Consider the following 18,576-nt stretch of genomic DNA (forward strand, 5'->3'; position numbering starts at 1 on the left):
GGGTAGAGCAGAGCTCAAGAGATCCCAGCGCATCCCTCTCGCCGCATCACTGGTATGGGCCAGTGGAGGCTGAGCAAGTGGAAATATTTGTAAGATTGATAATTTTCATATGTGCCAAAATAATTGTACACAATGTTGGTTATTCATTATTTGTGAGAAAAAATTGATTGCTGAACAACTGTATCAGTATATCAGTACAACAACTGTATTAATTTTAGTAGATGTACACTGTATACGTTCTTAGTACTCAACTAAAAATTTCAAGAAAGGCTGTCACTAAAACTTACTGATTAAGTAATGGTTTAAGGCAAGAATATGCTTATTGACTAATAATATAAATAAAACGAAATTAAAGGTGATAGGTAATGAATATTGTAATAACAATGAAATGGAAATAAAAGATGAAAAATTAATAAAAGACATTGTCTAAAAAAAAATATGATAAAAGAAAATTATGGTAATATAATTATAATGCAGTTTATGTAATTAAAGTTGTATTACAATACAGTCTAAATAATTATAAACACATCTTAAATTGTACTGAAATCTAAGATACTAATAATAGTACCTACAATGTCAATCTGCATCAAGTCACATAAGAAAAAAAAAAAGGAATTTTCTGAGTATAATTTTTTTTTACTTAAGTTTTAATATTTTCAGAGGGCTCTTAGGCTAATATACAATAGCCATAAGGTACCTTTCTTACCAAATTTGCTGCATTATTCTGTCATATAACTGTAATCTTAAAGTAGAGCTTTACACTCCCCCCCCCCACCATCCCGTGGACATCAATAAAATAAATTGAAGTATAATAAGAAGAATAGAAGAAGAAATATCAATAAGAATAAATTCATAAACAATCAAGGGGTGTTGATGACCAGGCTGTTAAACGCCCTTTCAAAACTAACAAACAACTAAAAATAAATTGAAGTAATTTTAAATTCCTTTCTCAAGATTTTAGATTTATTCTTAAAGTTAAAAAAAAAACTACACATAATTAGTTTATATGATACATACTTATTTCAATAATTATATATTAATTAACTACTTCTACTTTCATTATTTAGATTGCCAGGAGTGATTACTTTATATTAATTTCTTATCATTAACTTCCCTTTGTTACAACAATTTAATTTATCTTGAATATAATTTTAAAATATAAATTAATCAATCAATTAATAAAAACATTATGTTCACAAACAGAACAATACAATCTCATTGTTGGAATTGTTAACTCTTGGTACAATTTATAATCATTCATCCATCCATCCATCCCAAAGTTCTTCAGAACTTTTTTGAACTAATACAGTTCATTTACATTCATGCATAAACATATATAATTTTCATATAATAAATAGTTTCTTAATACAATAAATAATAATCAATAATTAAAATAAAGTCACAAATTAAAAATTTATAACACACTTTTAAAAATAGATTTTACAGCTGAAAGTAGTAGACTTTGTGACAATTTCTGCAAAAATATTAATAATCATCAATACGTTTTGGAGCATAAGGGTTTAGTGTGACGGCTCTTCCTGCAAGACTTTGTAAGAACTCCATTGCTCTTTGTATCAAAGACTTTATGATCGACATATAATCGAGGCCTCTGATGAAGTTGAGTATTTCATCTCTGATTGTGGCGAATATGGAGTTATTGGAACCTCTCTCTCTTAATCTGGTCACAATTTGGCCTCCGAATCCTTGCAGTAGTTCCCAGAGTATGCTGATTGCAGTACCTAAAGTACCTCCCATTCCTGCTGAGAGAACATATCTGCAAGAATCTCTCACCACATTTATAATCCCTTTATCCAGTAGGTTTCTGATTATTCTGGTGAGAAAGTTTTCTTGAATATCCATTGCCTTTCTCAAATGAAGAGAAACTTAAGAAATCTCTATTCATAAGTGTATTTCTAAAATTTTTCGTTAAATGTTCATTTAACTGCAGGGAAATAGTGGTGTGTGTGGAGTCTACTACTTAACTGTACTAAACTATTTATTATATGAAAATTATATATGTTTATGCATGAATGTAAATGAACTGTATTAGTTCAAAAAAGTTCTGAAGAACTTTGGGATGGATGGATGGATGAATGATTATAAATTGTACCAAGAGTTAACAATTCCAACAATGAGATTGTATTGTTCTGTTTGTGAACATAATGTTTTTATTAATTGATTGATTAATTTATATTTTAAAATTATATTCAAGATAAATTAAATTGTTGTAACAAAGGGAAGTTAATGATAATAAAATAAATAATATATTAATTTCATGCTTTACATTAGGCAATGCAAATCTCGGAAATGGGTTCTAAATGCGCATATTCTAGAGCCCTATAGATCCGGCTCTGCCCAGAATAACTTAACAACTTTATTCTGTTGTTTTGTTGAAATTCGTGATCTAAAAAAAACAAAACAAGCAAGACAATATGAAATATTAAAGGAAGGACTGGCGAGGTCGTCAATTTACGGCCTGCAAGTGCACGCCAATCCTTGACTGTTCCAAATGGTTATTTGCCATAAGGAAAATACTCAGCCTCTTGAGGAATAATCAAAGATCTTTCCTGTAATTGAAACTCCTAGCAATAAAACTAATTATACCCAACTTGCGGCATTGGCTCGTTAAGTGAATTGTGTTGTTTATACAATTTTTATTTACTTTTTTTTTTATATATCTCATACCCGGCAAAATAACGGTAGAAAAATCTAGAATATTTTATGACTACCTGGAGAAATTTTTGTTCAACCTAACCTAGTGTGTGTAGGTACTTTGATTTGACTACGGCACATCTTAGAAAAAATTACAGATGTTTTGAATTTAACGTATTCCAAACACAGTTCCACAATCTGGGGTTACTATTTCAATCCGCGTCTTCATACAGACTCCCAAAGCTAACAGGGTTGCCACAAATTAAACCCAGTCTGTGGTAAAAATTAGTGGAATTGATGAAGTACCAAGTAAAAACAAAACTTTTTTTTTTGTCAGATGTGCCACTATTGAACTAAACCTTATTGTTCCTCCCTTCACTCTCATACTACGTAGGATCGTCATATGTTATTTATGACATATTTTACAACGAATAACAAATTATAAAAACTGAGTATGATCCAATTAAGATTAATTTTTGAATATAAATCAAACTTTATTTAATTAAAAATTAAATTGGTTAAACGATAGAGTACTTACCCTCTAATAGGTTGCTGTGCTCATACATGGAGAGAATTTTAAAATTTACAATTCCAAAATAAATTAAGATGAAAACGGAAAAAAAGGTATTAAGCGTTTAGTAATGCAATACTCGTCAGATCCAAAGAGGTTGATAGTTGATAGTTTGACATGGATAAGTCCTCCAATAATTTAAAAAAGAAAAGTGATTGAATTATTTCATTACAATGCATGTACCTCCTCCTAACCTTTCTCCTATTATTTGATGTATTACAAGTAACAAGTAAAAAAAAAAAATTACTGTTTTGACTCTCAGTGGAAACACTGCATAAGTTACCCTGATGGAAGTCTGAATTTCAGACCGAAACGTTGGCACAAATAAATGGGTTTTATTGACCGCACCTTGGACCATCTCCTCATACATATAAATCTTTTTGTTTTATTTAACTTTCTAATATTTTTAGGAAAGAACAATAAAAACGAAAATTATATTTTACATGGAATCTAAACCACGCTAAACGATGACTATCAAGAAAAATCTGCTAAGAAAATTGTTCGGGGTCAAATGGGATTTGAACTCAAGAATTCCTTAATATAGAGGATAGAATATAAACTTAGTATAAAAAAAAATGAATTTTTCCTTTAGAGAGGGAGGGCGCCCCCTTTGAATCCCTTAATGCTAGGGTATTATTCTAAAGTATAACTGATAGATAATTTTTTTTTTATAAAATTGATTATTAATTATTTTTACTTATAATCATCATTATTAATTTAATTTGGAAAGTTTATTTTTACTAATACCAGTACTTCAATGTAGGATTCTGAAATGTATCTTTTAGTTCCTTTTCTCGTTCGATTACCTCATTTTTTCTTCCCGTTATATGTAAGAAGAGGAAGGAAAAAGAGGAAGAATATTCAAACTACTATAAAAAAAAATCCTATTGGTAATCGAAATGGTTTTCGTAAAAAGGTTTGGTGAGTAAATTGAGATTCATCAAATCGATGGAAAGAAATTAGAGAAAACGAAGACTTACTTTGTACCTCAGAGAACTCATTCAAATGTTAAATTGGGAAAAACAACAGAAAGGTAAAGCTGGCTTGGAAATGGTTGCTAATTTAAATTGGTAAAGCGTTAAGAAACTTCCCACTTTGAATTACAAAACAAGTATTGGATGCGAATGGCGTGTAATTTAACTTGGAAATATAGCTGTTTATGATTAATTATAATTTGCATTTTTCCCTAAGGTAAGCACTGAGACTTCTTAAGACCGACTTAATGGTAGAAATGTTCGAGAGCATTGTTCTTCAAGCAATGTACATTAAGTATTCTTGTTTTCAAATAAAAATAATGGTCGTGTGAATTTAAAACCACTAAATTAAGAGTGAGTTTAACGTAATATTAACATATACTGCTGCTTTGATACTGACACAACATGGAAAAAAAAGTTTTGATTTTATATTAATTAGAACGTATTCCAAAGAAAGTATCATAGACTTTGGTTTCTTTCTCTACTGTGGTTTCCCTACAGGGTATCTCAAAGCTGGTAGGGGTTCCACAAAGTGACTCCAATCTATGGACTACGTCAAATACAAAATAATTTTTTTATTCAGCTTTTCCATCATCAAAAAAAAAAACAAAAAAAAAACAGCGATATCTAAAATGACAATCTCATAAATTATTGAATTTTAACGACTCTAAAAAATTATGTAAAGTATGATTAATAAAGAAACACATTTTATAGTTGTTAAGAAAAAGTATAGTTACTGATTGGCAGGTAAGATCTTATCGACGTCACTGGTATTCCAATGAACAATTGAAGATATCAACAATGACGCATAGAAAATATTTCTGAACAGTATGCAACATCTTACTAACTTGCATCAATGTGTTGTGCCAGAAGTTTATTTATGTCCTGTTCGGGAGTAGGCGAGTGTTCAGGATTTGGCCGTTGGCCGCGTCACCGGTCAACGAATAGAGATTTGTAAAAACCTATTGTTGGCAACACTGTCCCATTCATTTATATTTTCAACGTAAAATAATTAACTACCGTTGTTATATAAAGATATTGCAATCCAAATGCATATTGTATGGCAAGTTGCATACTACACATACATATGTATAATATCCCTCTTAATTTGCTGCGATTTAGGCTCTAGTTAAATTTTGGTTTTGGGAGAAAATTATCTTTGTATTTGGTACCTATATTGGTAGTTACACGTCGGTTGGTAACTAATTTTAACATGTTTACTAATTTTGAATTTGGTACAGTAAAATTAGCTGTTTAATTAAAGCAGTAAAATTATATGGTATGGTAAAATTGCTAATGTTCAATTTATGGTCTAAATAAAACGTTATTGAGTGATGCATTATTATTATCTACGTCATCGATTACATTACATATAGTGGAGGGGGGTAGATGCGATAAAAAAATTATTAGATTTGATAGGTTTGACTTTCAGTAATTCCTCATTACAAAATACTATTTCAGTATTTAAAAAAAAAAATTGTAAATAGATTGTTTTATCTAAATTACGGCACAACCTTAATTTTTTTCGCACATTTTTAATCTTCACGTTTATTTCTTTTTATTTCTAACACACCAAACGGGAAAAACATTTATTTTGCCTTATGTTTGCACAAAAACCAACAATCGCTCAAATAGTGCAAATATAAACAAAGCTTATTGATCAGGATTGGACAGGGAAAAGGACGAAATTCCCGTGTCCTATGCTATCAAAAGTACTGACTAAAAAATCAATAATAAATTATTATTATAAACCATACATTAATATTATTAATAAAAATAAAACACTCCAAACACTGAGCAGGTGGGAGCCTGACATATTTTTCCCGGACCTTGGTTAAGCCCACGGCAGCTTTTCCACTAAAACACAAAGAGATTTACTTTTTTTTTGTCTTAATTTTGATAAGGAACTTTTTTTTTTTTAAATTGAGTATGGTCTCTAGTTTTAAAACAGAAAAACCTGATACAAACTTAGTCCTAGCTTTAAAATAGAAAAGTTTAGTTCACACCGAAGAAAAGTCAACAAACTCCCTTCCCTCCGTCATAAGATGTTTGAAATAAGAGAGTTTTCAAGGAATTAACAGCAGTAGAAAACGACAAAATGTCTTTATTAAAATATGGAATAAAATAACTCAGCAACTATGAAATTAAATATACATACAAACCGACAAAATTCCAAATTTGACACTGGCTAATTAAATCCTATTTAAAACAGTTTTATTTGGCGAACTCTGAATGACTCAACTGGAATGATCTGAACATAATTATTTAGCCATAATCTTTATGAATTCTCAAACTTTGATTTTAAAAGCTTACATCTGATACATTTTCTTCTCTATGGTGACCACTGGTTAATATATATCTGATAATTCTGAATATTTATAAAAAATATAACGATAAAATGAAGACATTTAGCTAACCTTCAAATCCACGAAGATTGACAATGTTGAGCTGAAAAAGGCGTAGGTGACCCTGCAGTGTGCATACTGCAGATGTAGACTCCAAAAAAAGAATTTGTTTATGCCAATCTTCATAACACAATACGGAAATATTTTCTATTGAATACTCACAGCACTTTAAATCCTTCCTAAGAAAGAGGCAATAAACAAGATTTATTTTTTGTCATTTATTTCTTACCAGTCTGTCAAATAGCTTCTAATAGCTTGCAACTTTATTTTTGAATCAGATTTATTTGTTTATTCACGATATTTTTGCAACTGTGCTTCAATGCATGATCCAAATTGATGTTTTGGTTATTGAATCATGTCTCCTTTTTTGTTGTGTTTGTCAATCGGGAGATCCCTTGCCCTTAGCATTTTTTGCAAATATTCTGGTTCATTGGTTAATAGAGAAGAAGAAAAATATTACACATGTAAATAGGGATGGTATTGAGTGTAAATGAGTAACATAATGTTTTTGTGATGTGCATGAAAATACGAGTTGATATGTTAATGTCGGTGTGTATGGTTTAATTTGAAATAAACGTAGGCGCTTTAACAATTTTAAATGAAATTTTTGTAGTAAAAGTATTTTGTTCAAATGAATGTTTTGCTGAACCATTTGTTTCGTAAGTTAGTTAGAGATAAGGATAATAATAATAATATAAGATAAGGATAATAAGATAAGATAAAGAAATGATAAGGTTGATAGTATCGTATGGACTTTTCCGGATGCATCTTTGTTATGATATCGTCACGTGCCTACAGTGATCAAACGCACTTATTTTTAATAGAGTTGTGTTGTTTAAACTCCTTGTCTCAATATAGGTTAGAACCCTTGGAAGACTACTAAATGATCCCTTCAAATCAGTGTTCAATTACAAAAATCCGAGGAGAGGGTCAGGACTGTGTTCAAGAAGGAAAAAAAAGTAGTAATAACTATTTAATTATTTTCTACCGAAGTTTCGATCTACGTTGTAGGTCTTGATTAGGGCTGTTAGGTGGCAGTTTAAACATTTGTTTTTCGCTGCAAAACTGCACTTAATTTCGGCCGAAACATCATTTGTAGAGTTGATTTGTGCTCCAAGCTAGGTAAATTATATGAAACAATAAAATAGACAAGTACCACATTCAAATAAACACCCTACTTTACTCCTCCGACTCTAGCGAGCATGTACTTGTCTTTCGTCCGTCCATGCACCTTCCTGCAGATAGAGAGAAGTTTTCTCTAGAATGCAGACCCTAAGAGCCTCTAGAGCATAAGGACCTGGTTACTATGTCCAAATCTTCTGCATAGACAAGCAATTGGACCTGAATGAAACTGAAGCAGCCCTTTTTCCTTAATCTCTTGTCAAAAGTAAATGCTGGTGAGCAATCCGACCGATTACGTATGGTTTAGTATTTCACTAAAAATACTCTTTCTTTTCTAAAAAAAAAAAAAAAAACAGACGAAATGCCATTTTTTGAATTAGAAAATATGGTTATCGTAGATCGTAAGCTATTTCATTATTTTATGAACGTAACGATTTTGGTTATAATACTTTTCATTTTTTTTTTTTTTTTTTTGCAATTGGTTGTTTTGTATTTGTCCCCAATGTTCGGTTTTTTAACTGCTGACCCTTTGAAACGTTATTACAGAAAACTGTATTTCCTATTAGTAGTATAGTGTTGTTTGTTGTTATCTTGACGATATATTTTCTAACAGCTGTTTTATTTTTTCTACAATGGTGCTCTATCACTTCCTTTTCCGAACACTCAATCAGTCGTATATATTTTATCAGGGTCTCATCCAACATACAGCCTTCGGATAGATATAAAACATTGTACTAGTCCTGTTTATGTTTAAAAAAAATTATCTTAAGCATAGTCTTATCTACATTTCAAGTTTTATCACAAAAATTGTCTGGTATTTTTTTGTTCAAAAATCCTTGGAATGGTTCTTCTTTTGTTGAGGAGTTTGATTAGAATTTTTTTTATTTAAAAATATTTTAACACAGCTGTTGTAAATGAAAATAAGTATGTATATAAAAAAGTTAAACGTTTCATCATTTAAGAACATCTTCTTGTCCCCCCTTGTAAGTTACAACCATAGCAAGGGAATATAGGAAGTTTGTTCTATTTTTTCTAACACATGTTAACACAGGGGTTAGAAAATCCCTTTTATTTTATTTTATAGGTTTTTATACTACTGGATTGGTCTTTAGCCTTGTTTTTATTAGTTAAATATTTTTTCGAGTATATAATCTTTCCATCCAAAAATGAATACCTGGATACTGAAATAGTCTTAAATTATTTTAATAGATAGCTGTGAAGTCGGAAGAATTAGGAAACACACTTAATTTCTGAGTTACTATTGACCTCGGTTTAGAGGTGGGGCTAGTGTTAGTTTATAATACCTAAAATATTCCAGGCCATTGGAATAAAAAGTATCTTCAGAAATGAAGGCCTGGAATTATGAGATGACGTCAACAGGTTGAATATATTATCAACACGGCTCGCATAAACTAGTCCGAATTGTGAGAACTTTTCTTTTTCCTCCTTTAGAATAACAGGGCTTGGCTTGTTTAATTATTTTATTCAAATTATAATATTAGATTGGGTCGGTTCTACGTAGGAAATAAATACTATTTTTCTTTTATTGTGTTAATACATCATGCTCTCGAAACAATTAAAAAAATAAATAATAAAACCCTAGAAATCGTGTTTTTCTTACCCTCCTGTAAAGATTTTAGTGGGTATTTGGTACGTACATATAGGAGGTATGCTAAATCGTGTTTTTCTTAATTACTGCTTTTTTTATAACTGCAAATTTACTGATGTAATATAATATAAACGGATGCAATGGCCGAGCACTTTGTGCGAGCTACAAAGTTGGTTCAGAAAGTTGTGGATTCGAATCCCGCCTCGGTCAGTTAACATTTATTTTGCGGAGGCCCCAGCAAATGGATCTCGACATTTCCCATCTGGGGTTGAAAAACTGGACATGAGGCAACAAATAATAAAACTGAAACCAATTTGAAATTCTTTTTTAATTCATTATTCGTTAAATATTGTGTAAACCACAGTGGTGATTATATAATTCCATATACATAGAGAGTAATTATATGCTGTATAAGTTGTCGTGGTTATTAATGACCAAAACTCAATTTTTTTTCGACTTCATACACATATGTTTAATACCAAAGCCTTGTAACTGAGCTTCCTTCCTAACTGGTATTCGTCTGATTCTAACAATAAACTTAAAAGAGCGAGTGATCTGGTTCATTTTCCCACCACTGCTAGTATAGTATAGGTACCAATAAAAATTGATATCACCTCCTGTAAATGTCTTTACACAATATATACACGTGCATATTTCCTATTATCGGATTGCACTTTTTTTTCTTACACTTAACGAGGTCTCTCCATCATTGACGTAAACTCTTTATCAAATCTGTGTTATAAAATCTATATCGATATCGACTGCAGTTCGAACATGGAAGGATTCTATTCTATAGTCAGTTGCAGTATTCTATTTTTAACTGCCTTCTAGCCACTTTCTAATCAATCCTAAATATAATAGCTTTCAATACTTGAAAGTTTAAGAATGGTTAAAGAAGTTTTTTATTTGAAAACCATCAAAATTACTTTACAGTTTACATTCCTTTACAGCAGCGTTAATACGCCGATCGGTACCTCGTTAGAATCGTTATGAGTAAATGTTTTCAAACTATGATATGGAAGTTTGACATATCGGTACCGTGATAACTTTGTTGCTCCCTTTATACCGCTCTGTATAGACAATACAGGGTGTTTCAGGATTAAGAGCCCAAACTGAAAATATAAATTAAGGGTCTCGAAACAAATAAACAATTTCGTAACTGAGATACGAAAATTACACTAATTTTCAAAAAACACTTTGTTTAGAAGAGTTTCGGTGTTAAGGATTATTCGGGATATGATAGAATTAATATGTTTCCAAAAATTTATTGATGAAATCTAAGCCTAAATCGAGGATTGAAAATAACAATGTAATAATAATAAAATAAATAACAATGATTTATTCTCTAATAAATAACAATGATTTATTCTCTAATAAATAACAAAAATAATTTTATATATATAGCTTTTGCCTATGTTTACATAGGGAGCTATTGTGTATATACAGTGATGAGTATTATGACTGATATCCAAAATCCAAAATAAAAATAAAAATTTTGATTATTTTTGCCAAGACAATGTTGTAAATTGTGTTTTCATACATAAAAAATTTGATTTTATTTTTGATTATTTTTTTTTTTGTGCGTTAAGGGGCATCTTTTTTCCAGTGCAGCAGTGAACGAACGACACTGTGTGTTCTATTGATTCACAAGTTTCGATTTTCCTTCTTCCTAAAGAATTTTTTTTTTTTAATATCTTTATTGAAATTTACAACTGTATATTACATAATACATTTAGTAAATATGATCTTAGTTAAAATGGAGTGTTTCAGGCGTGTAGAGCAACTGCCCATTAGTAGCATTCTAATGACATTTTACATTAGCTGTTCTCGTGGCCATCTTCTTTTTAGCAGCCTCTGAGGATTGTCAGGAATGGAATAGGATGCAAGGTTAGAAACTACGGGGTTTGAGTGGTTAGGGAGTTTATAATGGAAGGAGTGATATCTAGTTCGGGCTAGATCGGTTACATAGATAACATTAAGGTCTTTATGTATGATTTTATTTGTGACAAAGTAAGGAGCATTGAGGATTTTACGAAGGATTTTGGATTGTAAGGATTGCATACGAGAGGAATTTGAAGGTTTAGTGGAGCCCCAAAGCTCAACTCCATATGTCCAGATTGGCCATATTACAGTCATGTAGATCAGTATTTTGTAATGTGTTGGAAGTTTAGACCGTTTCTCTAGTAAGTGCTGTTATAGTCGAAATCGACGTGCAGTTTCCTGTCTTTTCAGACTTGTGTGAGGATTCCAGGTTAATCGTTTGTCCTAATGTAGTCCAAGGTAGCGGATCTGTTCGACAGGGGTAAGAATAACATTATTAAATGAAACTGTAGGGCAGTCGGTAGGTTTACGACGAATTTGATTTGATGGGATTTGTTGGAATTTATCTTAATCCTCCAATTACGACACCAATCTTCGAGGGCTGTGATATGGGATTGGAGAGTTTGGAATACAATTAATGGGTTATTATTAACAGCGAGCACACATGTGTCATCGGCATAGGTGGTGAGGATAGTGTTAGGATTGGTTGGAATGTCAGCTCGTAAAGAATTAAGGTCATTGATCAGACTTACATGACTTTTTGTTTAATGTCACCCGGAACGACCTTTACCTGAAACTACAGTAGTTTCAGATATGGAGAGCGTGACAATAATCAAAATAATTAATTTGAACATTTAAAATGTTATTAAAATCAATTTAGGAAAATAGTTGGAACACACATTAATTTATTTATTAAAAAATTATAAATAATTTATAAAAATGAAAATCTTCTAGTGAATATCTCCTAAACAAAGTGTTAATGGACTTCTTCAATTCAATAGTAAGTTTTTTCTTGTTTTAAATAAGACTCTTAATTCATATTTTTAATCAGGACACTTATCCTTGAAATACCGTGAATATATGAAGCAGTGTCTAGGGAACAATGGCGTTATAAAAGATACCACACATAAATATACAGTTTATAAATAATCGATCACGCAGAGAAACTTTTTTGTTTCATATCATCTATTCACGATTTTAAGTTATTCGTTTACAATCCAAAACGTGTCCTTAATTTTCAAAAATTGAGGATTAAATTTAGCTATGAGTACATTACAATGCTTGAAGGACAATGGATTCTTCTGTAAACAATTTAAACAATAATGTTTAACATATTAACCTCCTGGCCGTGACCTATTAGAAGCTGAGTCAGTTTTATTACTTTCAATTTTACTAAACCTTAATTATCAAAGAATGCTTATTTGTTTTCTCTTTGAGAAACCCTAAAATACTCAGTCAAAATTTTAGTATTTATTTCTATTAATAAAAATATAATAAAATATAATTTATCTACCACTATATAAAATACATATTGTTTTGTCAAATTATAATAATATGAAAATATTAATTACTTAATCCAAGTGAGCTAAAAGTGTTTATGTTAACATGCATTGTGTTAAAACGCCCTTCTATAATTTAATAAAATTTTCTTTTTCAAAATAAAAAACAAATACAATTTGGCTATTAATGTAATGAAATACAATTTGATGTTAATGCATTACATTTTTTTCATTACGAGATCACATTTTCGGAACGAAACCAAAATTCTCTCATATCCAGACTCAATTTCTTTTCTCTTTTTAGTGAGGCTTAAGATTCGCATAGTGGAGAGGCAATTTGGTACCATAAAAGTTGTAAGTTTGCAGGAGATTTTGATCTTTTTTACATATCCTGCGTTTTTGACCCACTTGGAGGAGTCATAAAGGTCTGAAATTTATGCCTCAGCTTCATTAGAGTATACATGAAAGATATAGCCTCTCATTTTAATAAAGTGGGGCAAAGTTTATGAGTTAAAAGAATTTACACCACTTTCTAAAATTATATGGTACAATTTAAGGCTGTTTCCATTAAAGAGAAAAAACGAATAAGAAAGTTCTATGAAATACATTTTCTGGTGCAAACTATTCTCAATTTACAGAGTAATGTTATTAACTGTAACATTTCTGGAAATAGGGACTAAGAAAAAGATAAATAAAAGTGATATTTCCTTCTTAATCTCAGATTGAATTTGAATAACTTATAAATAAAACTCACCTTTGCACTTCCAAGAGAAACAATCCAGTGATGAACGTTTGATACATGTTTTACAGAGATAATAACAGGGAGAACGAAAAACTATCAGATAACCTATGATTATTTTTACAATGAGCTTTTCCGCCAATCGGAGGGTGCATTTCTCTTATTTCCCTCCCAGCCATTTTGCACCTTTTAATACCAATGGTGTCCCACAATTAGCAATACAAAAATATTGAAATCGTTGGTTTAATGTTACCTCTTAAGGAACAACGTTATCCACTTACATTTATTCAATGTAATATGTACCTACATTTTATAGTAGATTTAGAAAGTAGGTCTGACACACAATTTCTATCAGCTGTCGAAACAATTGCCCTCTGATTATCAAACCCTATAACAATGGCTTAGCCAAATGAATGAATCTACTCACCTCGGCGATGGTAGAAGATGAAACGACTCTGAAGAGAAGCAAACAGCTAATGTAAAACAACTGAAGATCACAATGTGATGATGACTGCCGCTATCTCACGTACGTCAACAAAAACTTCCATATTCAACAGATAAATGTGAAAATTATTCTATTTTGATGGTAATCGTCCATCAAAGAAAGATACCGTTCACTATTCACTTAACGAGAAGAACCTTTCAAATGAACATTGATTAGGTTTACGTCCGCTATCCATGGTTTATATAATCCATTGATAGTCACAAAATTGGAAAAAAAACAAAAACTAAGACGTATTTAATAGGTTTATACTGTGAATAAATAATAACATAACAGTCTTACAACGTTTTTAAAAGGATTAGAAAGATGAATTCTGAAATCAACATATAATATATTCTATTTAATTATATTTCAGAAATTCCCAAAAATTAATTAGGTACTTAAGTAATGTTAGTATTCGACTAAATAAAAATATTAATTACCCTCATTTGAAGAACTCATACTCTCAATTTAAATATGAAAAATCTTAAAACCTTGTTTTAATGAATTTAGAGGTTTTTCTTGTTTATTAATACATTTATTAAAGTGGGAAATTTGAGTCTTCCTTCTTCATATTCCCTAATTAAATAAGTATTAGGAAAGTAAGTCATTAATTTTTTTTTAATAATTATTTTTTCTTTTAACTTTTTACATAAATCTCAATATTTATTTTTGATTTAATTTGTAATGCCATATTTTTCTCAGGTAGCAGAAAAATAACATTGTTAGATATTTTGAGAATATTGTTTAAAACGTGTGGAAAAAATCGTCTATCCTTATTTACAAGTAACTCCCTCACTGTTTTTCTCCTTCCTTTTTTCTCAGAGAGGTTTATATATGTGTATGCACTTCCAATGCTTAAATTGAATAAACGTATTTTTAATTTTAAGGGTGCGCAGTTCTATATATTTTTAATTATTATTACTTCATATTTTTAGCTTATTTAAATAAAAAATAAGCTTTTTCTAAAGCAGGGTCCACACTATGCCGGGCGGGCTGACCCGGGCGGGCTAAGGCGCGTTGATGTAGACGCCTCGGGAGGCTTGGCCGGGTTAGAAAATGCCGGCCCGGGTCATGCCGATTCCAACCCGCATAAAGTCGGTACAGATCAAAGGAAGCCGAGCCGAGCCGAACAAAAATATAGAGTGGGGACGTCCCGAGCGGCTTCAGTTACAATTAAACCTCGGGTCAAACTATTTATTTTTGGATATTTTGGGTCCAACCTTGTTGAATAGCATTTGAAAGTCCGTTCGCCGCATTCGAAAAAAGTTGGTGAAACCAACGTCATTTCGGTATTCCAAATTCAACGGGTCTGCTTCATCCAAAATTAAATCTTTCATTAATTCGCTAGCCCTGTACAGCTGCCGTCCTCTCCTAAGGCTCGGGTGAATCCAAAATCTTCTTTGACGTCTTTTTGGAGGCTGATTTAAAGCGAGTATCACCACAGCCATGGCTGACATAGCGACGTCATAGTCGGTAATCATTTTGAAAACACTTTAACACAATATTTTAGGAAAAGATGTTACATTTTTATCATAAGCAATCGTTGTATGTTCAGGCTAGTAACAACTTATGATTTACGTAAGCGGCCTGCTTCCATAAACGAGCACGTTTGTTATGCAAAGGCCTAAACTATTATTGCATAAACCTTTCCGTCACATTACTTTCCTAAATGCGGTTTAGTCCACTGCATGTGGACGAGTTCAACTTTATTTTGTGTATTCAATAAACCATGGTTTTAACTATTAAAAAACTCGATGTTTTTTTACACGAATATTACTTTCCTATGACTTCTAGTTTCTTCCTTTTTTTTTACGACCTAGTAGGTATACTCACTTGATATTCTCTTCGATCTATCGACGTTTTTAACCTTATTTTATCAATTATTATTGTTTATGGAATTCTCTCAGTTTTGTTTTAGATCTATTTTACCCGTTTAAGTATTGTATCCCGAGTCCGAAAAAAACAATTCGGCTATGTCCTTTCATGACTTCTTACTATTCAATTGTTCTTGGTGTCTCAGAGGTATATATGTCATGGTTTCGTCAGAGTATTGATTAACTAGCATTTTTTTTAATTCTATGTCTATACGGCGTTGAGCTCTGGGGCTCCACTAAACCTTCGAATTCCTCTCGTATCCAATCCTTACAATCCAAAATCCTAAATGCTCCCTACTTTATCACAAATAAAATCATCCACAAAGACCTTAATGTTCCATTTGTAACCGATCTAGCCCGAACCAGATATCAATCCTTCCATCACAAACTCCCTAAACACTCAAACCCATTAGTTTCTAATCTTGCTTCCTCTTTTATTCCGGACAATCAGACGCCTCTGAAAAGAAGATGACTTCGAGATCATATATTGTAAAAATGTTTTTAGAGTGCTACCATTGGGTAGTTTCTACATGCTTGTACCGTACCATTATGATTTTCTCAAATTTACTTGATGTATTTATGTACAGTTGTAAATTTCAATAAATAAATTAAAAATTAAAAAAAAAAAAATGATTTATGTCTGATTTGAAGTCAGCTATATTTTAGAGCAAAGAATACATTTTCCATAGGCATATCTATTTTTAAAAATAACATTAAAAAACAAAACAAAAAATTAATAGTCAAAAATAAATAAAATAATTGTATTTGGAATTTACTTGTTTGGATTTTGATCAAGAACCTTCGTAGGAAAGGAATCTAAATAAATCTTTGCCAAATAGGAATCAATGAATTTTTCAAATGTGCTAAAAAAAAATGTTTTTTCTCTTCAACATAGTTTTATTCTCTTTTCTACTTGTAAAACTTATTGCTGTCCGCAGCTGTCGTATCAATATTTTTTATCAGAGGTTTTATCTCGTCAACAAATTGATCGGCAGCTTTTCTGCCACATTCATGCAATTACGTTCCTCGTCGAAATGAAGATTAATAATAATTAGAGTTATTCATCAGTCATCAAATTTCCAAGTTGATTCATACATTGTTAAACATAAAAACACAGTTTTACATATTTTTAAATGAAATATTAATTAAAATTTTAAAAATTTCTGTTAGTTAATTTTATAAATCAAAACTGTTCGTTCGGTTTTTATTTCGTTGACTGACATGTGGAATCAGCGAGTGTTGTTATCGGATTCGAACCATCGGGTTTTCTAAGCCTATTCGTTTATTTTATTTGCTGGACTATGACAAATAAAATATAATCATTGTTTATGGGGTATTGAATAAAATCTTGTTATTTTGACCAGCGTCTGGTAGGTCAACGAAATCACTTTCGTTATTCAAAATCCCGGTAGAACAGGTTTGTAATCTATAGATACCTCTCATTTCCTGTTACAGTCGGAGTAAGGGCGTTTAACCTCACTTGTAAGAGCGACACAAAAACTTTATCAATCTCTAGTTCAATATTATAGCGGTGCTCCTAATGTAAATTATAATGATTATGCTAATATACTGTATTATTATAGCGCATTGTCAAACGAATTTATGAGATGTATATCAAATAGATTGAAAGGAAAATGATTTCCTTCATCCTTCATCACACTCATACGCTAAATTAACTATTACATTATTATAGTATTTAGTATGAGTTAAAAAGATAGAAAGCATAAAAACAAAAATGATTAGAGCATACTTGAAAACCTGGTTACTAATATTTTTGCCGTAATGTTTTTTCTTTATTTGCATAATGACCTTTACTATCTGATAACTCTGTGAATTGAAAATCAGCGAAATGTTGGTCTTATTTTAAGATTTTCATCAAGCCATGTTTTAATCCACAGAACAACTGATTAAGATGTTTGTTTTCAAATTTAATAAGTAAAAAAATAAATTACGGCATAAAAGTCAGTCAAGAGGTTATCATGAATTGCTATTTATTGGTATTTTCTTATACTGGTCAATAACCCATCGAATGATACAGAAATTAAAATAATTTTAAAATACTTTTTTTATGGTAATTTATTGAGTTATACTTCTAATGAATTACCTTTTTTGTTTTGTAATGTTTCATTGAGAAAATAAAATCATTCTACTACTTTTTATAAAATATTCATGTAAACGTCTATCCGACGATTTATTAACTTAATTAATATGATGTCGGAAATTATACGTGTTGGTAAATTTATAGACTAGGGGACGAAAGAAAAATTTATTTCAAATACTATTGGTACTATTGCAATCCTTTGGAGTTCAGCGACTTACAATCAGATTTATACGGATCATGTTTACGTCATATTTTACTAAACTAACATTGACCTCTATCTTCAATAAAATATTTACTGGATTTACAGTGTTTAATACAAAGTACTTAGAGTAAAAAAAATATGTTGGAATTAAAATTAGTCAAAGTTATTTATATTTTATTTGATCAATTAATCATATTATTTCTGGAAGTTTTTTTTTATTGACTCCTTATCAGGATTTTTTCAAAAAAACAGATATTTATTTAATTTTTAATATTTTATTTGGGATTCGATATTTTGCTAGGAATCATCTCATTACTTTCCCATTGACTGAGTAAAAAAATCTCTAAGTTTATACATGAAGAGCTTTGCCGTTCGATACTTTTATAATGCCCATGATATTTATAGTATCGATGCAACTCTTGCAGTCAACATACTATTTTCTTGACTTTTCATTTATGTGCTTTGCAAACCTATTCTTTATTACCATTATATGGACTGTACACGGAACTGCAATGTTATTCCT

Source organism: Halyomorpha halys, unplaced genomic scaffold (assembly GCF_000696795.3).
Source record: "Halyomorpha halys isolate HHAL.00 unplaced genomic scaffold, Hhal_1.1 Scaffold673.1, whole genome shotgun sequence".
Taxonomy (NCBI): domain Eukaryota; kingdom Metazoa; phylum Arthropoda; class Insecta; order Hemiptera; family Pentatomidae; genus Halyomorpha; species Halyomorpha halys.